Source organism: Gavia stellata, chromosome 10 (assembly GCF_030936135.1).
Source record: "Gavia stellata isolate bGavSte3 chromosome 10, bGavSte3.hap2, whole genome shotgun sequence".
NCBI classification, from domain to species: domain Eukaryota; kingdom Metazoa; phylum Chordata; class Aves; order Gaviiformes; family Gaviidae; genus Gavia; species Gavia stellata.
In genome coordinates, this window is record NC_082603.1 from 28,529,866 (window position 1) to 28,556,217 (window position 26,352).

Sequence of the window (26,352 nt, forward strand, 5' to 3'; positions counted from 1 at the left end):
CTACGCATATAGCATTAAAATAAATTTTATTGATCTTTTGGGTATATAAGAGTTATGGGTCTCCATTTGTTCATTTGTTTCACTACCAAATGATTCAGCAACAGCATGGAGAAGAGCAGTGAATCCAAAATTTACAAATGTTCTTATCCTTTCCAACTATCCTATTTCTTTTGGTGTAACAATATTGATTTTAATGGTTTTTCCTAATTCATAACAATGAGAGCACAATCTGATTTTCCACACTTTTTCAAGATCAGAGTCTGAGTTCCACTCTTTCCAATATTTTTCCTCACAAGTGATGTAAGTAAGGTGCACTAGACCCATTTCCTACGGGCATTCTACCCATAGTATTTGGGATCGCAGTTACTGTTTCTCAGCGGTCCCAAACAAGCGTAATGAATAGACTTATAATTCCTTTGTACTGAGTCAAATTGCAGAAATATTAATGAACAGTGTGGCCTAGACTAAAACACCCACAGGAGTTTATAAATTAAAACTTTTATCTGAATTAGAGTAGGAGGCAGAATTTATCACCCGCAGGAGCTAATCTGAATCATTAGATTAACAGAAAGTTGTGGGACTAGCCTCTGAATGAAGCAAAAAATGTACAAGACCATTTTTAAGCAAGCCAAAGAATTGTCTTCCACACAGAAAATTAAAGGAATTGGAAACCTTTAGGAAAGAAGGACTGATTGAAAAAGGAAAGAGGCATAAGCCAGCTTAAATTTATAAGTTGAAAATAAAAGACAAGAAAGTTGGGGGGGATAATGCGGTGATGTATTTCCTTTTACTAAAAACAGTTACAGAAAGATTCTCATATTTTAGTAGTCCAGACAGTGCTGCCAATAGATAGCTTTAGTTTTTTCTTTCAGAAAAAAATACTTCTCGTGGTCACTGGTGTTTGAGTGATGTTTAGGCAAGGCAGAAGGGGGAATGCAGGGATTAAAATTTGTTGAGCAGTATTTTTGAGGCTCCTCCTGCAATGAGGATAGTATTACAGATTTCACAATATAAATAATTTTAAGTTCCAGCATCTGTTATTCCCAAAGGCCACCTACTTACACCACTTGCAACTTTGCTTTGAAGATAATCCAGAAGAGTAAACAATACCGTTTAGAAAGACAACACAAGCAACTAGGAGAACTGGAATATTTTCTGTCTTTTTATGTTCATTAAGACGAGCAGTCTTAATGGTTATCCCAGTTTAGAGCAGCAGAAAAACAGCAACATGTAATCCTAAAGATTTAGTGATCGTCATTGCTCAAAAACCACCATGAGCAAAATAGCACAATATACAAGCAACAGATATCCCAATATACTACAAATACCGTTGTGTAAACAGCAAGCTTACATATGTATAAAGAAATTATATAATAAAATCTTGCTGAAGGAATTCAATAGTTTTGATCAAATGAGATTGATATTTAATCACTTGCAGCCAAAGAGCCTGATTTCAAAATTGCCCTTATCAATAAATACTGATGCTTTCAGTTAAAGGACCTAAAAAACTGGAGCTGTGAAGAATAAAATGTCAATGTTCACTGTGTAGGGAAATTGTAAAGGATGGATAAAATGTAGTCAGTCTCTTGACTCCTTCTCCTGCATCTGTGAGATTCTTATGAATTACAAAAATATCAGCAGAGCCCCAGACTGCAGGACAAATTCTCCAAAGTAAGTCACAAAATCATGTAAATAGAGAAACTGGCAGCAGTGAAGTAGCAATGCATCAATTTAGTAGGGACTGTCAAGAATGCTTAAAAATCAGAGGCCCACGCCCTAAGATGGCCATTGCACACCCACTACACCAAAACCACCAAATCCCCAGAAAAACAGTAGACTACTGATTTCTCTGCTCCCTCTTTATCAATTCTCCAAAGGCCTCCAATGACAGATGGGCAGTTATTTATCCATGGCAGTGAACCTTTGCTAAAGGAAAATCAGAATATAAAGCGGTTTTGCATTAGTGTCACGAAACTCAGCTTTCAACAAAGTATATGCTATCAAAATTAGTATCTCACGACTGTGTATGTATCACATCTTTCAAAGCAAAGCTATTAAAGGAAAAGCATTTGGGGAAATTTCTGTTTCAAAGTCACTTAGCATATAATGGGTGCTATCCTAAATAAATAATTAATAAGTTAATAAATAAATTATAACAACGTCTGCAGCCTTAACCACAGAAGCAACCACCAAGGCAGATGAGGGAATATGAACTACTGTACCACAGTGGGATGTAGCAGGGAGATGTGGGATGTACACAGTGTGTAGCAGGGATGAACACATCTCTAAATACCTACTTTGTTAGGGCCTGATGCTCAATGTACAGCATTGAAATTTGTTGCTACCTATAGCATCTAATGTAAAACATTCTCATATTTACCTGCTGCCTAGACATCACAGGTGTGCAAGCAAGACATTACAAACAGTTAAAAATGTTAAAAGCTGCATATTCTTTATTCTTAAGTACATTACAGTAGGCCTACTTATGTAATGCTTCCTACTCAATATAGTCATCATTTTGCAAAGACCCTAAGAATTCCTGTAATGCAAAAGGCATAACAGATCTTTCATCCTACAAGTGAGGATATTCCAGTTGATTTATTACTGTACGGTAAAGCTGTTAATTCTGCATTTGGCCTAGTTTGGTGCCTGATACATGGAATCACCATTTTTCCAAGGGAATCCTTCCATAGTATAACTACAAACTACCACTTGAAGAAAATTAATTGATGGAAACCTCAATCAGTCTGGAGACCTATAGTTAAATTACATTCTCAAGGACATCTCCAAAGTCACCAGAGCTGTAAATAAATTTTCTTATTTTTATTAAAAAGAAAAAGGAGAGTATTAATGGCAAGGCTCCAGCTATTGTCTTATAAAAGAATCTTGCTTTTTGACATGAATCCTGAATAAGAACCTTCTTTAACTAACAAATTACTCATTTTATAGCTAAATCTTTCCTTCTGTATCTTATACAAAAATTTCCTTGAACAATGGTACTATAAGGATAGACTTTCAGTACAAATACTGGATCTGAATAATATCTGTCCTATATACAGCTTTTGCAGAAGAAACAGTCTTATTTCAGTTTGTTATGAAACTGAATTTGGTTCTCTATGCCATTATCAATCTAGTCACAAAAACAGTTTGGGGGCTAGAAATGTTATTCTCATTCAATACATTAATCCCATTATTTCATTGCCCAGAAGTGAAATCTTACAATATAGTCTCCATGATAAAATTTACAGATAGACTTTCATGCAGCCTAGGTACATTTTTGGCCATTTCATCAGATTAGACTGATACACAACTTCACTGTTCACCTACTCCTCTGCTGTAGTTCCTAGTCTGACATGCTTTTGTAGAACAAGGTGATTTCCGTACTTTTCTCTTTATTATACAGCATTCTGATCCTTTTGTAGGTAATGGAACTTGTTCTTGTATTTTCACTTGTATGATTTTCTGACTCCTGTGCCTTGCTATTTTCCTTTCCTCCTGTTGTGGAAGCCCTCCTTGACTTCCAGTCTTACCAATAATTATAAAATGCCAATATTGTTTATATCCTAGCTTTACTCCAATGTACTATGCATAATTATGTAGTACCAAGGAACTATATTACATTGGTCTGGTTTTATAATACTGATAGAATTTATAGCAGGCCTTCTTAACTGTACCCACATGGATGTAACAGAAAACTGCTTACCCACATTTATCTTTGTTTAGTTAAAGCTTAAATTAGACCTTAAAAAGCTATCTATCTAGTTGATGTTATTTTTTCAATCAGAAGTAATAATTTAAATATTGACATTTTAGATGGCACCAACATGTTTTTGTCTTCTGCTATCGTTAGAATATTTTATTATACCTGAATGTCTGTCTTAATTTTGTTGGGGTTTTTTTTTTCATTTTGCCAAATCCAGAAGCATTTCCTTTTATTTCAAAGTATTTCTATGTTTGTAGTAAATTAAACATTAATCTTTCTCTACAAATGTCAAGTGATTTTCAAATGTTTTTCTGGCAGATAAATTATTATTAATATTAATGCAATAAAATCACAGCTCTCTGTCCTTTCTTTGATATTTAAGAAAAAATTAAGAATGTCAAAACAGTTCTGCAAAAAGAGAATTCATTGGTCTACCATCCACTCTTCATTAGCCTGAGAGGTAAAAAATTACTGATCTTGTGAGACAATGTGTTTATAGAATCAGAAAGGGTTGAAAATGAATTACTCTATCACTGGTAGAGTGTGTATCACTTCAATGTGAAAATGCCTTGTTAAAGTTCATTTTAATTTAAAGCCCCCTTTTTGTCATTCAAAATGCTTTAGCACAATGAAAGAGTCTTTGTCACTTTCATAATTAGCCCCTCTTGCACTAAATGAGAATAAAATCTGATCAGAAGTCCATACAGGCAAGGTCATAAATCAAACAGAAAAGCTCCACGAACACTCCTGTAAGATGTCCAAAGGCACACACAGCTTGGAATTAAAGCACTGTAGTCAGGATCCACTCCCAGAAACAAAGCACAAAAAAGCCCCAATAATATCTGTTTGACAGGCTAAATTTATCTCCATATTCCGTAGCCCTATAAACACATTTTGCTGTTTAGACACAAAAGCAATTTCAGCACCAAGGACAATTCAGGAAAGCAAACAGCTGTTGAAGTACTACTATTACCGTTTGCCAACCAAAGTCAAATTAATTTAACTTAATGTTCTCACTTCAAACTGTGGCAGTAAAAAATTAAAAAAAAAAAATAATAAAAAATCCATATATGATAATTGTCATAAAGCAGGAACAAAAATTGTATTAACAGATAAAACTCCTTAGGAAACCAAGTTTAATTTTATATACATAAGTGAGTATGCAGCCCAGCTCAAACGTAAGCTAGATTTTATTCAACTTATTTTCATTTTCAGATGAAAGTAAAAAGATATTTTGAAAGATGTAATAAAATTCACAACCTTGGACAGTTATGGGGAGAGTGACAGCACATCACTCTCTCTACTCAGGGTTCATCAGAATACCAACAGGAATCCAAGCCATCAACATTATTTTATTTTACTCCCCATGTTAACACAAAATGAGGATTTCATCAGCAAATGATGCCTAAACCACAGGGAGAGTGGAGGGCAAGGAGAGGGCAAGGTAGGAAGTCAAGGGGATGACTGTTGTACAGAGGCAGTCAGAAATGAAAATATGTATTCTAGAACAGATAAACTTTTTACAATTCAATGTTTTATGTTAATTTTAAATACTAATTTTAAATATTAATCAGCTGAGAGTTATTTGTAAAATAGCTACATCCATACAAACAGGAATTTTCATGAAAACACACATTTATATCCATAAAGTATACATATATGTGTAGACATCTGGATATATTTCTACCTCCAAATACCTTGCTATGTACATTAAAAATGTGCAACTTTCCTTTAGGAGCTTTTGTTTTGTAACAATATTTTCTCTGCAGAACCAAGCTGTTAAAGTCATGTCTCTAGCCATGTAAACACCAAACTACTTTCAAAGTAATGGCTTGGTTGGAGGGCGTGGGTGGTTACATGTCTGTCATATGTTCCCAAAATCTCAGTTTACATTAATTATACAACAATCATAAGTAATTCGATTCCACATATTTAGGAGACATATGAAAATTGGTCTGCTAAGCAACAGACAGAAGAGCATTAGTGTGACAAAAGGAGAGTAATGCATTTTCTCCATCCTCATACAGTCTCACAGTTTAGTTCATGAACAGTATATTTCTCGAGTTGGTTAAAAGGTAGTGAGGCCACAAGTGAGTGTCCTCTTGGATATAGCCACCTGTGCTTGAGTCACAAAAGAAATGTAATTTTCCTTGTCGATCAGATATACAGGTATCTAAAAAGTGAAAATTGCAAACAACTGTACAAGCAAACCAAGCCTGGGAACTGTGATGAGGGCATGTCGGTGATTAAAGAAAGAAAATAGATTTAAGATGGATGGGATGAGAATCTAAGTCAGACATATTATTGAAATTGAACTGCCTAGATCTTCTTCTTATAAGTGAGTACTCCAAAAAGCCAATAAAGCTTTTAAACAAAAAGCAGAGGTTTTTACTGTATAATAAACTAGCTTAATTGGCTTTTAAATAAAGAAAACTCAAAATTACTAAGAAGGAATAAAAATCAAAACAGATATCCCCGGCCCACTGTGCCCTTGCAAGCAGATACTGTTCCCACAATTGCCTTTAGTTTCCTACTCAGTGAACTTGCTAGAATTGCAACAAATTCTAGATAGTCTGCACTGGATCCCCAGGAAAATACTGTCACCTCTGTGGCCAACCCTGTACCTGTTCCTTGTATTTCTCAACAGTTTCGCAGTCTCCAGGCACTCCAGCCTCCCTGATTGCTGCACCCTCACCCCCACCCTCCTGCCCATGCCACTTTGTACTCTGAAAGCATCTCACTTCTGAGCAGGCTCAGCAGCTCTCAATGGAGGGCAAAATCTACCCTCACTCTAGATGGTTCCACTTTGCTCTGTCATTCCCCTTTTGACAGAGCACAAATGAAACAAATAACATCTCTTTCAATGGGTTTAAACAGAAAACCTCAATGTCATCAAATCAACATTGTAAAAGATACCTCCAAAATTCCCCTCTGAGTCTCCCTGACATCTCCTGATTCTTACACACTATGTATCCATGTGGGGAGAATTCAAGTGCTACGGTCAATCAAATAACTCATACTACCAGGCAGATCTTTCTCAGCATGCCCTTAGTATTCAGCTCCTTCCCACCTCCTCCTGAAAGGGAGAGAGGATACCAAAGGAGGACCTTTGCAACCAAAGATTTCAGATCTTCCCTTTTCCCCCATGCCAACAAAATCTCATACCTTCTCTTTTACTTTTGCTGTTACTTTTCACCATTGTCTTCAACACACAAAACCCAGAGGAAACTATGACTTTAAAAGTCCTATGAAATAAGACGATTATTTTAAGTCCCATTTCTTCTTAACCAAATTCTTAACCAAATGCTGCCACTACAGTGGAAAAAAACCCAGCACCTCTGCCAACTGAGTCTTAGTACAACCAATGCCTTTCTTACTGTCAAAACCAGGAATTGCTACAGCTGAAACATGCTGAAGAAATGGCTCTTATATTATATTGTTATATTATGCAGCTATATTAGCAGGCAATTAATGGGAGCCAGAAAACCCAGACAGGGGTGGAAGAGTATAAGACATGGAGACAGGAGGAGGACTACATCCATGAAATAGGGGCAAGTAAGCTCCTTCTAGCTAGGCTAATAGGAAACCCAGAGCTTCTGGAAGAGGAATTGTGGCCTCACAATTCATAGGCGTTTCATTCACAGAAAGCTTCTCTTTCTGAGTCTTTCCGTCATACTGCCGGTCTGATCTCCATCCATCTGCTAAGAAAAACAGGTAGCACTTGCGGTCTTACAGATACCAGTTTATTGCTAATGAGGAGGCACATAATCTTAACCCTTCAGTAGGTCTTCGGCTGAGATGCCTTGATCTTTGTAATGTTTATTCTGCATCAAGAAAGAAATCGTAAGACAAGAGCAGACCAATTATTCTCATATTACTCATGTCTATATATAGGCTGAAGTGCAGGGTATAGTCAGAGGCATATCTGAGTCAATAAGCTATTTGCAAAACCTTGGATGGTGAGCTTAGTGGGAGGTTTGGGCTATATAAAGGCATGGTCTGCAGAGATGCTTCTGTATTAATAGACAAAGTCAATCACATCACATACAGACTTTTTCTGCTCTTCTAGTAATTCTCTGATATCCAGAAGTTTCTAGCCTATCAAGATGCCCAGTTAAGCTTGATTTAGGATTCTATAAGTGGATTAAAATTAAGTTTTCTTTTATTTGACCGTATCTCCGAATTTATTCTCACTGGGTCTGTGTTTGGCAGGACCATATTTTTCCAAAAAGAAAGAAAAAAAAAGAAAAAAAAGAAAGATTTAGATTTTCAAGACAGACAAAATCTTCTTACGAGTTACTTCACAAAACCAGAGAACAAATCGGTATTTTTAAAGCAATTAGTACTTAAATCACAGTACAGTGATTGTTGAGCTGTATTACCATTTCTCGGGGACAGGAATTGACCTTGGTCAATTATATAGTTCAAATGTTGCTTTTGAGTCTTCAAAAGCAGTGACATACACACACATTTAGCAGCCCTATTTCTGTTCAAAATTAGTTCATTTCTAAAGAGAGGTGCCACTACACCTCTATTTATGTAAGAACCCAAAGAGGTGTCAAACATTTTCAATTAAAAATAACAACAAAACCCACTACTTTTGTTATATACCGTATTGTACCTCTAATAGTACACCCTGTCAGTGAATCCATAGCAAGGTCATTTTATACCAAAATCTAACCTTAAAAATAATCCTTTGTTCTCATATAAGAAGCTGCTAGGATATAAATATAAGTCCTTTAGCACATAAAGCATATTAACTAGGAGATAAAAGGGTTAATTAAAATTACTTCTTTAAATACACTCAAAGTTAATTTCAATTTTGAGTTTGAATCTATATGCATGCACTTTACAACATGTTCATTATGACATACAAAAATCTTCTCTATTAAATGCATTAGAAAGATTTATTACATTACAAAATATTGTGCAAGCAGTTGCATAAAAAACATTTATCACCTTAAGAAGTAACTAATTATCTGTGGTTCCTAATTTTAATAATATTCTAGCCCTTTAACTTTTATAACATGTACTTACTTAGAAATAAAAATGTGGGTATTAGAAAGAAAAATGTGGATATTAGAAAGAAAAATGTGGATATTTAATGTATTAGTAGAATAATTTTTAAATGCTACTACCAATAGTGAGAAACATTTAAATAAATGATATATTAACATATGTCACTAGCTTTAACCAGGAACTTATAAAGTCTTTGGCTTCATTTTCATGTTTTTACCATACTGACATGAAAACATTACCTCTGTGATGGAAAGGTGACTTTTTGTCATACTGCTGATGTGCAAGGAAGTCAGCAACAGAAGGACCTTTTGCTTTTGAACATCCCAGACTCACAAGAAAAATGGCAGTCCCACTGCCCATCCTAAGGATGGAAATAGTTTATAATTTAGGAATTACAGTTAAAATTAAAAAGACGTCTAATTCTGAACAGGTGGGCAGCATCCTATAGTTCACTAGGATGGCAGGAGTGTTTTAAGTATCAGTTTATAAACAAAAATATTTCTTTTACAAATAAGAATATCATAGGGGGCATCAGGAAACCTGAAAAATTATCAGGCATATTTTGATTTTTTTAAAAAAAAACTAAATTTTCGTAATCAGCAAATTGATTTTCTTAAGTCCATACAAAACTTCACTTGAGAAAACCATTTCTACACATGCTGGTCTGGCCCCTGCAGAACCAGGGATTACACAGTCACATCAATATTAGTATCTTCCTTTTTCCCTCTTTCTCTCTTACTGCTTTTGCATTTGCTTGCTGTATCTTGCTGCTGATAAGGACTAGAACCCAACCTGGAACAGAACCCACACAAACAGACCTTAGCCTGAACACACTCCCTTCAAATTGTGTCGTTCAAGGCAGCACCACCTGTATGTATCATACTACAGGACAATTACACTGGCTAATACTCTCATAAGAAACTGAGTCTCCACATTCCTCTGCAAAACATTTGACATACTGATTCCAAACCGTTTCAGGACATTTTTCTGCTATCATCTGGCAAACAATAATAAAAATAGAGTAATGATTGGCTAATAATTTTTTGGGCTCTATTACTGCAGGACAGGATTATTTTATTGGACTAAAACTTGTTAATTAAGAATACTAATAATAAATAAGTTTATTTTATTTGGTTAGATTTTCTTGGTCTTGAAATCTTTCTGCAAGATATGAAATAATTCACAAACGATAATCTTTCAAACGTAGCATCTACAGTAAAATCACACTGGATTGCATTAATGAGCCTATACTTAATTTTCTCCACATTTTCTAATTCATACACTTTGGCATTTTATTTTGCTAAAATATACTAGCCTATATTTGCTATCACTGTGAAGCCACATAGATAATAAAGACTAAATCACAATTACCAAATTATAGTAACACAAATTTTTGATTTCAGTATTCTTTCTTTCTCATATGAATCAACAATTTAACATATGTCTTCCAGTTATTATTATCAGTTAATAAAGCTTGTTACAGTACTCTCAAAGCACACAATATTGCTTATCTCCTCATCTAGGTTAAATCAGCCAAAACTGAATAGGTTGCAAAAGATAATGCTTGTTCTCCCTACTCTTTCTTTACTCATCTGGTTCATTCTTCATTACTCTGAATCAGTGGAGATAGCCTAACACAATTTTTCCAACTGTATTTAAGTTTTCCTGCACTGCTGAAATAATATCAGTTATTGTTACGTTACATCTGGCATAATATCTATTATTCCTAATATCTGTTTAAGAATGGCAGACTCTAAAATAGCATCCCTACAAAGGAAAGTCCGTCTTATCCACAGTGATTCAGGATGACACATACTTTGTTCAATTTTAAAGAGTAATCAAAGGTTTGGGCTTAAATCCAATTAGTGTACTTCAAAGAAGATAATGTCAAAATGCTTCAAATGGTGATTCTACTGTATAACACTGAAGCTCTTAACTTCTGTGAGCCTCAGATTTCTGAACTATAAAATGAAAGCAAAAGCACCTTGTAGAGTACACGACGACCTCCTGTAGTAAGAGATTATAAGCATAAGCTATTATTAACCAGGCTAATATTCTAAAGAGAAAATAAAATCAGAGATCTTGGAAGTCGTCTATTCACATCCTAAGAAGTATCTAGATGTCATAATGATTGTTACACTACAGTCATATTGGACAGACACTTTTAATTGAACTTGATTGTAATCACTCAGAATGTTCTTATTTTCATGCCATCTAATCAGTTATCTTTCTTCCAGCATTCACTCTTACTGACCTCTAGCCCACTGAATAACAAAACATTTTCCCAATTGCCACATGATTATTAATTCATAGAAAGTTTCACAAGCCTATGATCTGACCCAAAGCCAACAGAAATCATAGTTTTGCAGAAATTTTTCCACTGATTTGTGTCCTGGACCAGGCACCGAAGATTTGGCATCTGTCAACATAGATCCCCTGTGCTTGAGAAAAGATTTACAGTTGAAGTTGAAGTTTTTGGTAAGAAACGTTTTCTGTCCGAAAGAACATGCAGACTGATAAGTACAAATAATCACCAAACATCAGGACAACAGTTCCAGATCCCAGCTCCTTTAAATAAATGTATAAATAAATAAGAATTTTGGAAAGACAGATTTAAGAAAATATTTTAAGGAAGACTAGTAGGGATATTTGCAAAGGAAATCACATGAAAATGGGAAAACACAACAAATAAAAGGGACAAAAACATTTACTGATGAAAATGCAAATGCAAACATGAGGGAAGGAAATAAATGGATCACTAAATCCAAAAAGGATAAAGAAGAGCACACAGATGGGAATAATGAAAAACAAAACAGATGCTAATAGAAGGCCGATAACATAGAGTCCTAGAGATGAGGATAACAAGGTTTAATTTGATATAGCATTTAATGTACAGGCTCAAGAGTGGGGCTCAACATTCTCTCATCATACAAAAGAAGATACTTCAGCAATAACATTTACAAAAATGCAGAGAGGAAAGAGAAATAACAGGCAGGATAACATTGTGATAATCAAGTAAGAGGGTGACAAGTGCTTGGGATAAGTGAGAACGGATCAATCCTGAAGCTACTGAAACAGAAGAGCCACATGAAATACATGCAGTAATAACCAAAAGTCCAGTTTCAACTTGCTATCACCTTTTATTTTTCAGATGACAGCATAAATTAATTATAGCATTGCTGTTCCATCTCTTGTCTTAACTTTACTGTTTAGTAAGGAGTACATCTACAATGCATTTCAGAGGAATAAGTGCATCATCATACGTCACCTTACCCAGCTCAGACACTAATTAGCTATCTCTGGTATTCTGACAGTGATGTATCTGTAACAGCACAAAACTCAGAGTGAACTAACCATCTCAGTATTTATCCAGTCTCAAGGCATTTTGGGCTGTGCTAACACTGCTACGCAATCTAATTTGACTGTGCCTTACACAAGTGGCAGTCAGCTCAGTGCAGGTATATGTACCTTTATATGATTGCTGGAGCATTCAAGATATTTCATTATACAACTTAATAGTAATGTGAAAGATATATGTAAAGCATTATATAAATGAAACTTGATATAAGTAAATAAAAACTGCAAATAAGACAAAAGACAAAAAAGGAACACAAATGTCAAAAAAAATATTAGCCAATCATTTCAAAACTCACTGTGAACATAATTTCTTAAGCTGACCACCAAAATGCTGAAAGCAAAAAAAAATCTAGATGTATTATTCCTTAGCTCTGTATATTTTTATATTACATTCATGAAAGAGGCTTTAAAGTTTTTCACATCAGAAATTTGCCATTCATTTACAATCTTAGAAAAGGCTACTAAAAATGAATTATTCATAAGGTAGTATAGTAGCAACAACAAACATTCAGAAACTTTTTTTTTAAACAGAATAAATCATACTTCTTACAAACAAAAGTTATCTTACACTTTCAGATGAGAGAAAAAAAGATGTGATTCTACCAGAAATTGTTAGAATATAATAATAACCCTTAATATATTATGGTAATTTACCTTCACATTATGTTATTGTAATAGATCCTGGAATTCCAGTAGCTGTCTAAAGAACACACAGTGATAACATATGGTTTGTTCTCAGTTTGTTTTCAGAAATATAAACACCAAATCAAAATTAGCATGCTAAAGGCTGAACCTAGAAGGCAATTAGGTTACTAAACAGAATCAATAAATGCAAAATTAAATTCTGCATGTATCCAAAATAATGCATGTTTCCCACCTAATAACTTGTACCCAAATTCCTGTTAGGCTGAGCAAAATATTCTAAAATATTTTCTCCTAAAATCAGACAGTATCAATCTGAGAATAAACATACTTTTAGTTTATGCAGAAACACCTCTTCTGAAGTATGTTTTTCAACCAGTATTCTTTCAAAAGTACAGACCATTATGTATTGCAGAGTGTTTTGTCTCTTCTTGCATTACAGTGGCAGCTCAAACAAGCAAAGATCTTAATTTGGCTTGTTAACTTTGGAACAGCAGGCAGTTGAGAATTTTAAAACAATTTAGAGAACAAGAACAGAATCTATCTGAAGTGTATTCTAATTTCAGGAACGAAAAAAAAGTGGTAATCTTCTAAGTGATTTCTAAGGGATCTCTGGAGATTCTCTAGTCTGCCAGCCCTGGTCAGAGCAGGATCAGCAAGAAGAGGTTGCTCCATACTGCATCTACTAGGGTTTTAAATACCTCCATGGACGGAGGTGTTCCAGTGTCTTCAACTCATTTAAAAAAAAAAAAAATTAAAATGTGGTCATGCAAAGGTCACACAGTAACAGAGAAACAGCAGCACCGCACTGCTGTGCCACACAGGCAATGTCCCTTTGAGTGCAGGACCTGATGCAAACATTTAAAATGTATTTTAAATGTATTTTCTCTGCTTTCCTTCTGTTCCCTTATTCTTTATAACATCACTATTTGATCAAATCTAGTAGACATAATACAAGATACGAAATTTCCTAAATTTCATTCATCATTTGGTTCATATGAAACTGATGCAAAGCACTCTTAACAGTTCTCAGCCATTTTGCACTCATTTCACACAGCTGAAATTTACTACAAAAGGTGCTAGGCAGTCAAGAACCATGTCTTTTGTGCTGCTGTCTTCTGCAAAACAGGGATAATATTACTAGTTATTGAACTAACTGAACAAAATACCGCTATTTAGTCTAGCAGAATATTTCAGCCTTCTCCCAGATGAAAATAAACCCTTTCCAATACCTCTTAGCTCCAAAATATTTACTGTTCTGATGCCACTTTATCTTTTATTCTGAGTACAGCCATTCCTTCTGATAATCTATATAGCACCATCTGCATAAGCAGAGTAAAGAACACTTCTCAATTTCTTCTAGTTCTGAATGGCTCTGATTTAAAAAGACAGAGATTAAGGTTATAAACAGGACAGTGAAGGCAGAGAACTACTCTGGGGAAATAGCAAGGAGAAGCATCCCTAACAAAATAAACCATGCCAAAATTTTTCCACTGGCATTGCTCTTCACTATTTTCCTTGGGTTTGAGAACCCAGAAAGATGAAATTCTGGAAGGGTGGCTGGCAGCTCTTTTTAAGGCTCAAAATCAGATAAAAATCTAAGGTAAAGTTAAGGTCTGCACTGCACCCATCAGAAGAGACTGACCTGGATCTACCAATCACTGAAAACTAACATGATTCTCTATTTTAAGAAGCAATTATTCAAAGCAATTATTTCCTTAGTCAGTAACTGAAGAATAGGTCACCTGTTACACTATAAAGTAACTATAGATTTATTCAAATCCGAATATTTTATATGAGAAAAATTTCGCATCTCCTCATCAGTGACCTCCAATGCTGTTATAAAAAATTTTAGGTAAAGCACAAACTCAGCTGGATTTTTTTCTTTGTACTTTCAACTGTCACAGGCCTCTATCATGCCAGTATATATACATACCTCTATACATTCATGAGTGATTAACTGATGTCACATTCATGTTCATATTAACATGTGCAGTTTGAAATAAACACAGCTGCATTTATGTCAACGATTTTATATTCAAATATATCTGATTAAGCCGAAATAAACACAGCTGCATTTATTTCAGTGATTGTACATTCAGATAAGGATATTTGTTCAGTGTAATGTAATGTTCCTTCACACTGGCAGGGACATTGCTATTCTTTCTTATATTTCCCTCTATCATTTTTCCAGATGGAAAATTTTGAACAGAGCCAGAAAAATGGAAACTGGAAAATTTATCTCACAACCTGGTATATATGAAAATCCTTCTGCTTATTCTCAAAAATGACTTAGACGTATTTGTATAAAGTATCTTTGTTGATGTTTTTTTTTTAATTCCTTCTCTGTCAAAGAGCAAACTTAGAAAAATCCCACCAAAACCTGAAAGTCTGATGGAAATGCAAGTACCAGGAATGTATAGTGCAAAATCTTAAGTACGGATCTGCATCAGGTATGTTTCTGGACAACTGTTGTTAATGTTAGCACAGCATCTTCATCCACTATCTTCCTAAGAAAATTAGTTCGAATGGAAACAATAACTGTAAAATTTTCCTTCCTATTATTTGATCAAATTGTAGTTTGCATGATGTTAATTTTGGCTTGTAACTATAACCTGTAATCTATTTTTAGAAAATAGTAAAAGATTATCACATGTACTAAAAGTAATTAACCATTTAACCAAATGTATCTATCAGGTGAGATCAAGGTCTATCCCAGGAACCGCCAGAAACGGATCCCTAGAGAAGAGCATGGGAACAAAGCAATCATTTGAAGATACCTCCCCAGAATAATTCCACCACTTACAATGTACAGTTTATGAACCTTCTGAGCCAGAGATGGTGTCAGTGTTTAGTAGCTCTCATCTGATTTTTCTTCCCTGGTCTTGTCAGTTGTTTTTTTTGCTTGAAAGCATGACATGCAAAGTTTTAGCATCCACAACATCCTGCAGGAAGAAGCTCCACAGCTTAATTAAACAATATGTGAGGAACCATTCTCCTTTGTTTGCTTTCAACACGTTAACTGCTAGTTTCATTTGATGGCCCTTAGTTTTTTACAAAGAGAACAAACGGGGAACCACTGTTTCGTATTCATTGACATTTTGACTAAGAATCATGATTTTACAGACCTCTAATATATTCTTCCTCAATTGTCTTTTTTCCAGACTAAGGATTCCTACTCTATTTGGTTGTTTCTCATACAGAGGCTGTTGAAAATCTGCTCTGAACTTACAATTATCTGACCTAAGACATTTCTGCTTCCATTTCCAGTTGCTTATGCCGGTCCCTCTCAGGTCAGTCAAACAGCAAATCAACACGTATGCTTGTATACCAGCTGATGAGATGCAAACACATGGTAAGAGGCAGGAGGGAAAGGCTAGGTCTTGAAGAAGGTAGCATGATAATCAGAAGATAAACTGACTGTAAACATTATAATCAGCACACCAACTACAATTAACATCCTAATTCTTTACTGATGCTATTATACTAATTCTTCTTGCATTGTCATTAGCTCCATAAGTCATTAATATCTATTACCTACAAATTAAGATACTTGACTAATGCTGTATTTGTTAGCTTGTATCACATCAACACTAAGCACTCCCCCATTCGTAAAAATGTCTTCCATATTATATTCTGTTTAGATATTTAAGAGGTTAATATTTAGTTCCATTTGCAATGCTGACCTAGCAAGAAAGAAATTAATTTGGCATTACAGCAGAAACATCAATTTCCCATGTAACTTCAGTAATGCATTTACTGGAAAGAGATTAATATCAATTCCATAAATCATTCACATGCTTTTTCCGGAGTTTGAGACATCTGAGTAATGTCATATATGTTAACTGATATCACTTTGTGCATGCTACATCCATTCATCTATGCCTAGGGTCATCATTAAAAAACAACAAAAAAAATTAAAATCAATCTTTTGTTCTTACTTTTTTTGTGGATTCTAACTTGCAGTAGTCCAAAGGTATTGATACTCTGATAGAATAACACTGCTCTGAACTGGGAACAGACATTTTCAGAAAAGGGAAACATTTGTTAAATTATCCCTACTGGTAGCAATAACCACTTAATATCTTTATGTGAAATATGGCATAAATTACTGTCAACAAATAAGGAAATAATTAAAATAAAGTGTTTCATTAATCAGACACACCTTGACGCCACAAAAGTAGGTTGAAAACAGACATCATTACTGAAATAATGTATCAACTTTCATTTCTTTTGTTTCTACATTGCATATGAGCATTCTCATAGAAGTGAAAGCCAAAAGAGTCTACCTGACTTTGTGATTCTAGCTAAACATGACATATCATAATATAGGAAATTTGGAATAACAACTAGTTTTTGCTCCAAAACACAGTTTAGTCTACCACTAAAAGTGTTTGCACTGGAAGAATGTAGCTTTAAACAGCTTTTGCACTTTTTATTTCTATTAGTGTGCCATTATTACATTTGTCTGTATTGCTTTATTCCTGTTCTGGGATATCACAGTAGTGCCACTGAAATCAAGGTGAAGAAGGGTACTTCTCTTCCCCTAAATGTAAACACATGCAGGATCAGCTTGTTTAACAATTTTGGAAGCATATTACAATTGTATATGAGACGGCCAAAATGCAACTGTTTCCTAGGGTGGATTTCAGTTTTTCTTTGAACATAATGCTAACAGTATTGTCTTCTATATTGTCTTAGTTTCGATTTTGCAACTTTTTACAAACAAAAATGTCCATTTCAAAAAATGTTTCGCAACTCAAATTTTACAGTATTTTATTAATCACAAGTAAGATTAATCTCACCTAATTTTAGCTGCCTAAAGTTAGATGTCAAGTCTTAGCAACTGGGACATAGGCACCCCCAAAGGGCAATTCATCCTATATTATCTTTGCTTTTGTTCAAAAGATATCTTGCACGGTAAAGCTCAATGGCCTATTTCACGCCTGTAAGTGGTTACAATGAGATCAGCGGAATTACAATCACTTACTGCAATTTTGAGTGTTGTGCAGAGTGTTTTATAAGTACATTATCCTATTTTTGAAATATAGAAAGATATTTAAAACCTTAACAAAAATGATACAAGGGTACTTCTCAGTCACATGAGATCTCTTAATACTTGTAGATCTTAACTTTTTCCAGCTGATTAATATCATTTGCAATCCATCAACACTGAATTTTTTTATCATGTTTCTAACACAAAATATTTTATAAACCTGCTGTAGGAAAAGACAAACTAATGTTTGTCAATGATTTTCACTGCAAGGTGGTGGTACATCAGTCAACATAATAATATGAGGTTTACAGTAATTGAGATTGAACCTAAAATTTTACAAAACTTTTAATTACAACCTTTTGAACATAATTCACAATACACAAATTACCCAATCATAACATTTTTTCATAAAAAAATAAGAATTCATCCAAAGGATAGAAGATTTAATGACTCTTGGCGGAGTTCCACTTTTTGGTTGAAATGAGAATAAAAGCAGACGGCAGCTTCATTTCTAATTTCAAGAGACACAGTATTTTTTAACATTTAAACACCATTATATTTGACTAACAAGCCAAAATATGTATTTTCCAAACCTTATAAAAAGACCCTGTATTTAACAGTATGAATGCTGAGTTTTACGAAACTCTGTGAGCCAACACTTTTCTTTCAATCCTCAAAAATAATTATAAAACAAGCAATTTGAGCCACAAGCAGCAGAAACTGTCGAGCTTGGGGTTTCAGGGTTTTCTTACCTGTCCCATGTTCCATCACTAGAACCATCCTCACAACACATCACAGCCTACCACCTAACTCCAGCTTCCTCCCATGTTCCCTATGACATCCTACCAGGCAAGACAGAAGGCACTGTGGTTAATCCAGAAGTATGTACAGGCCAGAGTGACCAACAAATACCACCATCCATGATGACTGGCAATCTAAATGATACCAAACAAAAAGAACAATATTTGAATTTCCCTTCCCTTCACTGAAGCCACAGCTGGCAGTGTCAACAGAAGTTTTTCATATGCCAGTTCTCTACATCAAGAGCCTGGGGAGGAAAAAGATATTTGCATTTTGAGCCCACCTTGAAATCACTCTGTGATGGAGCCGTGAAGGCAACTTGTGGCTATACCCAGCAAACAGTCTTTGCACAATGAGAAAAAAGGTGTAGATGCCTCTGTGGGCACAAGTGTATCCTGAGCTCAGCGGAACTTTGGTCCTGTCAAAGCACTATGAGCTCTGCAGTGAAGATGGTTGCTGAGTTGATGGCATTTCTTACAGACTTTTTGAAGGTATACTTCTGTAATGATTGTAGAAATACAGCCTGAATGCATGACCGAGTGAGCCATGCTTTGTACCCTGCTAGAATAGGTGTTGATGGACTCTAAACAGTCCAAGACAAAGTATTTTAAAGAGCGAGTCATCCATATTGTCTGATGGCATCCTCTAAACTACCACAAGAACCCAGTATGTTTGAGTTTTCTCCTGATTTATGAGATGAGTGTGTGGGGAACCTGAACTCAAACTGCTTCAACACACAGAGAATCTAGTCCATCACCAGCTGTCACAGGACAGCATAAACTCAACTCTGCAGATTCCAATTTTTACACAAAAACAAAGAAAAATATCCATGACCAAGAGCTTATGATGTTTCAGGGTCCATTTCAGAGACATAGGATAGCTGCAATTGTGTTTCTAATAAAACTCCTTATGTTCTGGCCTATTCAGCCATGCTTTTGGGCTTGGAAGAAAAGTGATGTCACTGTCAGCTATATTTCTTTTCTCTGAATCCTGACATAAATTACATTTTTGCAGCCTGCATAAGCTATGGTCAAATCCTTGAAGTTCCCATGCTTTGGGGTCATTGCCAAAATTCATCCTCCCTTTTGCAGAGCCAGAAGATTAGACTGGCACTCTGCACAGAGTTGAACTGGCATCAGTGCCATAAAAATATTTGTCTCTTTTTAAGGATTGAGACATTTGTTTTATGTTTTCTTTGTCCACTTTGCAAAATGCATGTGAAAGGCTTCATGTGTATCATGTAAAATTAATAAATTAAATAATTGTTACCTCATGCAGAAGCAAAGCTACTGCAGTTACATAAGTTCCCAGAAAAAAACTGTTTTCCAGCACTGGAGGTATCATCTCCAAAAACATCTGGTACAGGAAAAAATTACTAAGCAAATGAAAACAAACCTTAGCCACAACACGGAAGAGGCTGCTGACTAAGTTGATGCCATCAGAAATAACATGCACTACGCCAACACAAGACAGTAGAGGCAGCTGGCTAAACTAAAGTCCAGAATCATTAGGTTGGAAAAGACCTGTAAGATCATGAAGTCCAACCATCAACCCAACACCACCATGCCCACTAAACCATGTCCCACAGTGCCATGTCCACACGCTCCTTGAATACCTCCAGGGAGGGTGACTCCACCACCTCCCTGGGCAGCCTGTTCCAATGCTTCACCACTCTCACAGTAAAGACATTTTTCCTAATATTCAGTCTAAACCTCCCCTGGTGCAACTTGAGGCCATTTCCTCTTGTCCTATCACTTGTCACTTGGGAGAAGAGACCAACACCCACCTCTCTGCAACCCCCTTTCAGGTAATTGTAGAGAGTGATAAGGTCTCCCCTCAGCCTCCTCTTCTCCAGACTGAACAACCCCAGTTCCCTCAGCCGCTCCTCATCAGACTTGGGCCCTAGACCCTTCACCAGCTTTGTTGCCCTTTGGACACTCTCCAGCACCTCAATGTCTTTCTTGTAGTGAGAGGCCCAAAACTGAACACAGGATTCGAGGTGCGGCCTCACCAGCGCTGAGTACAGGGGCACGATCCCCTCCCTACTCCTGCTGGCCACACTGTTTCTGATACAGGCCAGGATGCCATTGGCCTTCTTGGCCACCTGGGCACACTGCTGGCTCATCTTCAGCCGGCTGTCGATCAACATCCCCAGGTCCTTTTCTGCGGGGGAGCTTTCCAGCCACTCATCCCCAAGCCTGTAGCACTGCATGCGGTTGTTGTGACCCAAGTGCAGGACCCGGCACTTGGCCTTATTAAACCTCATACAATTGGCCTGGGCCCATCGATCCAGCCTGTCCAGATCCCTCTGCAGAGCCTTCCGACCCTCGAGCAGATCCACACACCCGCCCAGCTTGGTGTCGTCTGCAAACTTGCTGAGGGAGCACTCGATCCCTTCATCCAGATCATCGATAAATATTAAACAAGACTGGTGCCAAAATTGAGCCCTGTGGGACTCCGCTTGTGACCGGCCGCCAACTGGATTTGGCTCCATCCACCACAACTCTCTGGGCTCGCCCATCCAGCCAGTTTTTTACTCAGCAAAGAGTGCACCTGTCTAAGCCATGAGCCGCCAGTTTCTCCAGGAGAATACTATGGGAGACAGTGTCAAAGGCTTCACTAAAGTCCAGGCAGACAACATCCACACCTTTTCCCCCATCCAGTAGGCAGGTCACCTGGTCATAGAAGGAGATCAGGGTGGTCAAGCAGGACCTGCCTTTCATGAACCCATGCTGGCTGGGCCTGATCCCTTGATTGTCCTGCACGTGCCCTGTGAGCGCCCTCAAGATGAACCTCTCCATAATCTTCCCCAGCACCGAGGTCAGACTGACAGGCCTGTAGTTCCCTGGATCCTCCTTCCGGCCCTTCTTGTAGATGGGTGTCACATTGGGAACTGGACTGTTGATAAATGATGGAGAGTGGCTTGGCAAGCTCCTCTGCCAGCTCCCTCAGTACTCTTGGATGAATCACATCAGGCCCCATAGACTTGTGAGTGTCCAACATCATTAACTGCTTCCTCCTGGATCGTGGGGAGTTTATTTTGCACTCCATCCCTGTCTTCCAGCTCAGGGAGCTGAATACCCTGAGGATACCTGGACTGGCTATTAAAGACTGAGGCAAAAAAGGCATTAAGTACCTCGGCCTTTTCCTCATACTTGGTGACAATGTTCCCCCCTGGCATCCAGTAAAGGATGGAGATTCTCCTTCGCTCTCTTTTTGTTGTTAATATATTTGTAAAAACATGTTTTGTTATCCCTTACAACCATGGCCAGGTTGAGCTCTAGCTGGGCTTTCGCCTTTCTAATTCCCTCTCTGCATGACCTAATGAGATCCTTGTACTCTTCTTCAGTTGCCTTCCTCTTCTTCTAAAGGTGATAAACTCTCCTTTTTTTCCTGAGTCCCAGCAAGTCATTTAGATCCACACAAAATAAAATGTCTGAAATACCAATTTGCCTTAAGTATAAAATGCCAGATTCCCTGAAGAACATTTTTACATCAACATCTGGGCCTGACTCAATCAGGAAGGACTTCTTTGTATAGCAAGAGTGAATACGTGCTTCTCCCTGAAGCAAAATTCTGCAAAATTCCCAGTTTTGCCAGAACAGATAGGATGAGACGGAAACATTTGCATAGCACTGCATTGCTGCTAAACTGAAACTGTGTTAATAATTCAGTGCATTAATGAATAATAGGAAAAGGAATTACAACTGACCAAACGTACACGTTTCAAATGTGACATTTATTTCCTTAAAATTGGTTCTATGCGTAGATAACTGTGCTTCCATTTTTCTCTGAAACTAACTCATGTTTCTTGTGAAAATTTACATTATCCAAAAATTATGTTGTGGTATGCAAGAAATCTGAATTTTGATCAGTTTCTTTTATGCTAATGATAAATTAACGTAAAAAGTTTCTTTTGGCCATATATATTCTTAAATATTAATAAAGATAACAAGGAAGATTCCAGTTAGAACACTAGCTTGAACTATAGGAACCACAAATTCAAATTCCTGACATACTTGCAATATTTGATAATTCTCTCTCCTTCACTCCTCTTTCTGTTATTTATAAGATAAAGGGTTCAACCACCATTCTTCATTTTCAATAATTGTATTTATTTTACAGCAATGATTCTTTCACTAGTATTAGATTCATTAAGGGTAAGTTAAGTGCAAGCTACAAACTGGCTCTTCTTCTGAAAAGGATCTGGACGGTATAAGGGATCAAAAATTTTATGGAAGTCAACAGTGCTATGCTATTGTGAAAAAAATTGGACTGTTACATAGCAGAAGTAAATAGATTGCAAGGCATGTCATGTAAAAATCTACATAGTATTGGCACCAGCTCATCTGAGTATCATGTTCACCTTGGAACATTGCCTGTCAAGAAAGGCATGGAACAGCTGGAGAAAGACGAGAGGAAATAAAGAATGACAGAAAATTTGGAAAATGTGACCGCTAAGGAACTATTGGAAAAAATAGCAGTTATTTAACCTGAGGAGGGAAAGGCCAAGGAAAGATATGAGAGCAGCTTTCCATTAAGTCAAAGAAGAAAGGAATAATCTGCTTCCTGTGCCTATAGGACTGGACAAGAATTAATGCATTTTTGGTAAGAACATTTCTACATAGAAAGAAAATGTTTCTTATATTGAGCAAATTGCAGCATTAGAATGGATTGCTGCTTTCTCATTGAAACTTTCCTCACTGAGTCTCTGAAAAGGATAGATAACTATCTGTCAGGAATGGCAAAAATAGTGTATTTTGCTTCTCAACAACAGAGTGGACTAAAAAGAAATCCCAATGCCCATTTCAATTCTATTTTTTGTGATTTTTTGAAAGCAAGGCACTTCAAAACAGCAAACTGGGCATTGGTTTTCAGACTACATAAAAACACACCTCTCTGTCTCAAACAAATTCATACTTGTCAACACTATTTAATACAATAATGATAGCCATTACAAAAATGAAAGCATATTAAATAGCGTTTCTTCTGTATGTGTTAATCTTTTTCCTGCTTTCTACGAGTTTAATACTCTTTCTCTATTCTGAGAGGTATTTACTTCCATTTCTGCAATATAAAATCATAGTCATTGAAAAATAGGTCTAGAAGGGAACCTTCAGTTCTATCAAACAGATCTTTCAATAAAATATAGAATGCCGCCAAAGAGAGGAAAGCCACTTACGGAATCACATTTCACACAACTTCTACTTTGAAAGCAAATCATCAACAAATACTCTATAGGTACCACTGTCCAGCCAATTTCGCTCCATCCTAACATAGCTTCATCAAGACCAAGATCATTTGCAGTGAAAATGTTATATATAAACCAAAGTCAAAATTTCTACTAAAGTTACATTAGATACAGAGTTATAATGACCGTATAGTATTGTGTTTTTAATTGCATTGTGTTTATTATTAAAGATTTAATAAATCCTTACAAAACTTTAACTGTAAAGAACCTTTAATACCTCTTAAGTATGAGGGATCTCAGATTTCAATGACATACTCATGTTTATTAACTACATCATCACAACAGACAAAGCATAAGTCTTAGAAAAATCTATAATCATATCCCAATAGCCTATTTCATTCAGGTGTATTTAGGTCCACAAGGTAACACTAACTTGGAATTACTATAAAATTAATGTGACCTGTTTTCATAGAATCACAGCATTATAGAATGGTTTCAGTAGGAAGGGACCTTTAAAGATCATCTAGTCCATCCCCCATGTCATGGGCACGGACATCTTTCACTAGACCAGGTCGCTCAAAGCCCAGTCCAACTTGAGTTTGAACACTTCCAATGATGGGGCATCCAAAACTTCTCTGGGCAACCTGTGTCAGTGTCTCATCACCCTCAATGTAAAAAATGTCTTCCTTATATGCAATGTAAATCTACCCTCTTTCAGTTTAAAACTATTGCTCCTTGTCCTGTCCCTGTAGGCCCTGGTAAAAAGTCTTCCTCCATCTTTCTTATAAGTCCCCTTTATATACTGAAAGGCTGCAATAATGTCTTCCAGGAACCTTCTCTTTTCCAGGTTGAACAACCCCAGTTCTCTCAGCCTTTCTTCATAGGAGAGATGTTCCAGCCTTCTGACCACTTTCGTGGCCCTTCTCTGGACTCCTCTAGCAGGTCCATGTATTTCTTGTAGTGGGGAACCCAGAGCTGGATGCAGTACTCCAGGTGGAATCAGTTTTATAATGTGTTCTTTGAAAAAGTCATTTCAAATAGGATACTACCAATTTTAAGGTGGTACTCAGAGAGCATCAATACACTACTGTGTAAATGTTGTATACCACTGTTTGGATAATAGGAGGGGATAGATTTTAGCCTTAATAACAATTTCATAAATATCCAATAATCAGTTAATTTGCTTTGACCAGTTAAGGTACTCTAAGCAATTACTTGGCTGACATATAACAAAAGATAAAGTTAGTTTACATATGAAGTGTACACAATATTATTATCATTCTTGCTAATACATCATCATCATGAGAAAGTAATGAAGGTATTAATTTTATTCATATTTGTATTTTGGAGGTGTCTGAATATGCAAAGCAACATCACAGCCTCATCATGCTACAATGTAAATAAACACAGTATTTCAAATAGCATCTGCCTCTATCACATGCTACTATTGACAAAGTATGTAAAGTATGAAAGTTACCTTTGAACTGAATAAATGTTTTAATTTAAAAATACAATTAATTCTATTGTTCAAAAACTGGAATTAAAGCATCATGCAATGATTCACATTACTTCACAATTTGATGGCTGCTACTGATCCTTTTCATTGCAGAGCAGCTTAACACAATAAAGTAAATTTCTCAGCTTGGCCAACTGATTAATTTCATAAGCCATTTTCTGATACAAAAATTCATAAAACCATAACTCTTACGAAATAGCATCCAAAGTATTTTTTAAATGCATAACTATTGTCTGAACCTTCAAAGACATACCTTAAAAATAAGATACTCTTTATTATTCACTGCATCATTTACACCTTTTACATAACATAATCAAAGGATTTAAATAACTCAATTTAATATTTATCCAGGAACTGGCAGTCAGTATTCTACCCTGAGGGACATAACTCTTCATAAAAAGCTCATTTTACAAGACACTGTAGCAGTTTTGGCATTACCAGCACCTCTCACATAAACCATGCTGAAAACTATAGTTTATCCTGCCAAATGCCTTTTGTACATATGGTGTTTAACAGTGCTCTGTAGGTCTATAAGCCAATAATAATAAATTTAAGCTAAAAAACTGGAGGCACACATGTATGTAATACAAAAATTCAAACAATGCTGCGTATTAATATATATATTTATTTACCTACATACACCACATGCATATAAACATATATGATTAAAAATATTCTTTAAATTAATATGCTAACTATAAGTCTTGTAAAAATAATTTCTCTTTCAATTTGCAGTAGCTTCCTAAAGTTTAATTCTGCCTATATTGACATCAGAGGCAGAACTTCCATTAACCTCAACAGTACAGAATTAGGCCACAAGAAACACGAAGAAATATATTTAAAGACAGCACGTACATGTTTGTAAAATCTTCCAACTATGCAAGGATGGGCTTGGCACTTTAAGAGGTTAACTTTCCCAGTAAACTTCCAAATTAAATTTTAAAATAACATATTTGAAATACTACGTCTTTGATTAGTGGTCTATAAATACTGTATATAATAATAGAAAAAATTCCAGTTATGTATCTACATGTGGTAACAGATGGACCTGATGAAATGTACACTGTAGGTAATAACAAACTTCACAACCCTTTTTTACATTTGACTTCTCTGACTGAAGTCTGTGA

At 36.0% G+C, this 26,352-nt stretch overlaps 1 protein-coding gene across 1 annotated transcript in view; it reads right to left on the reverse strand.

Moving 5' to 3' along the window:
• Positions 1-26,352, reverse strand: part of AGBL4 (AGBL carboxypeptidase 4) — a 948,642-nt gene that overhangs the window by 921,631 nt on the left and 659 nt on the right. The gene's annotated exons all lie outside the window — the stretch shown is intronic.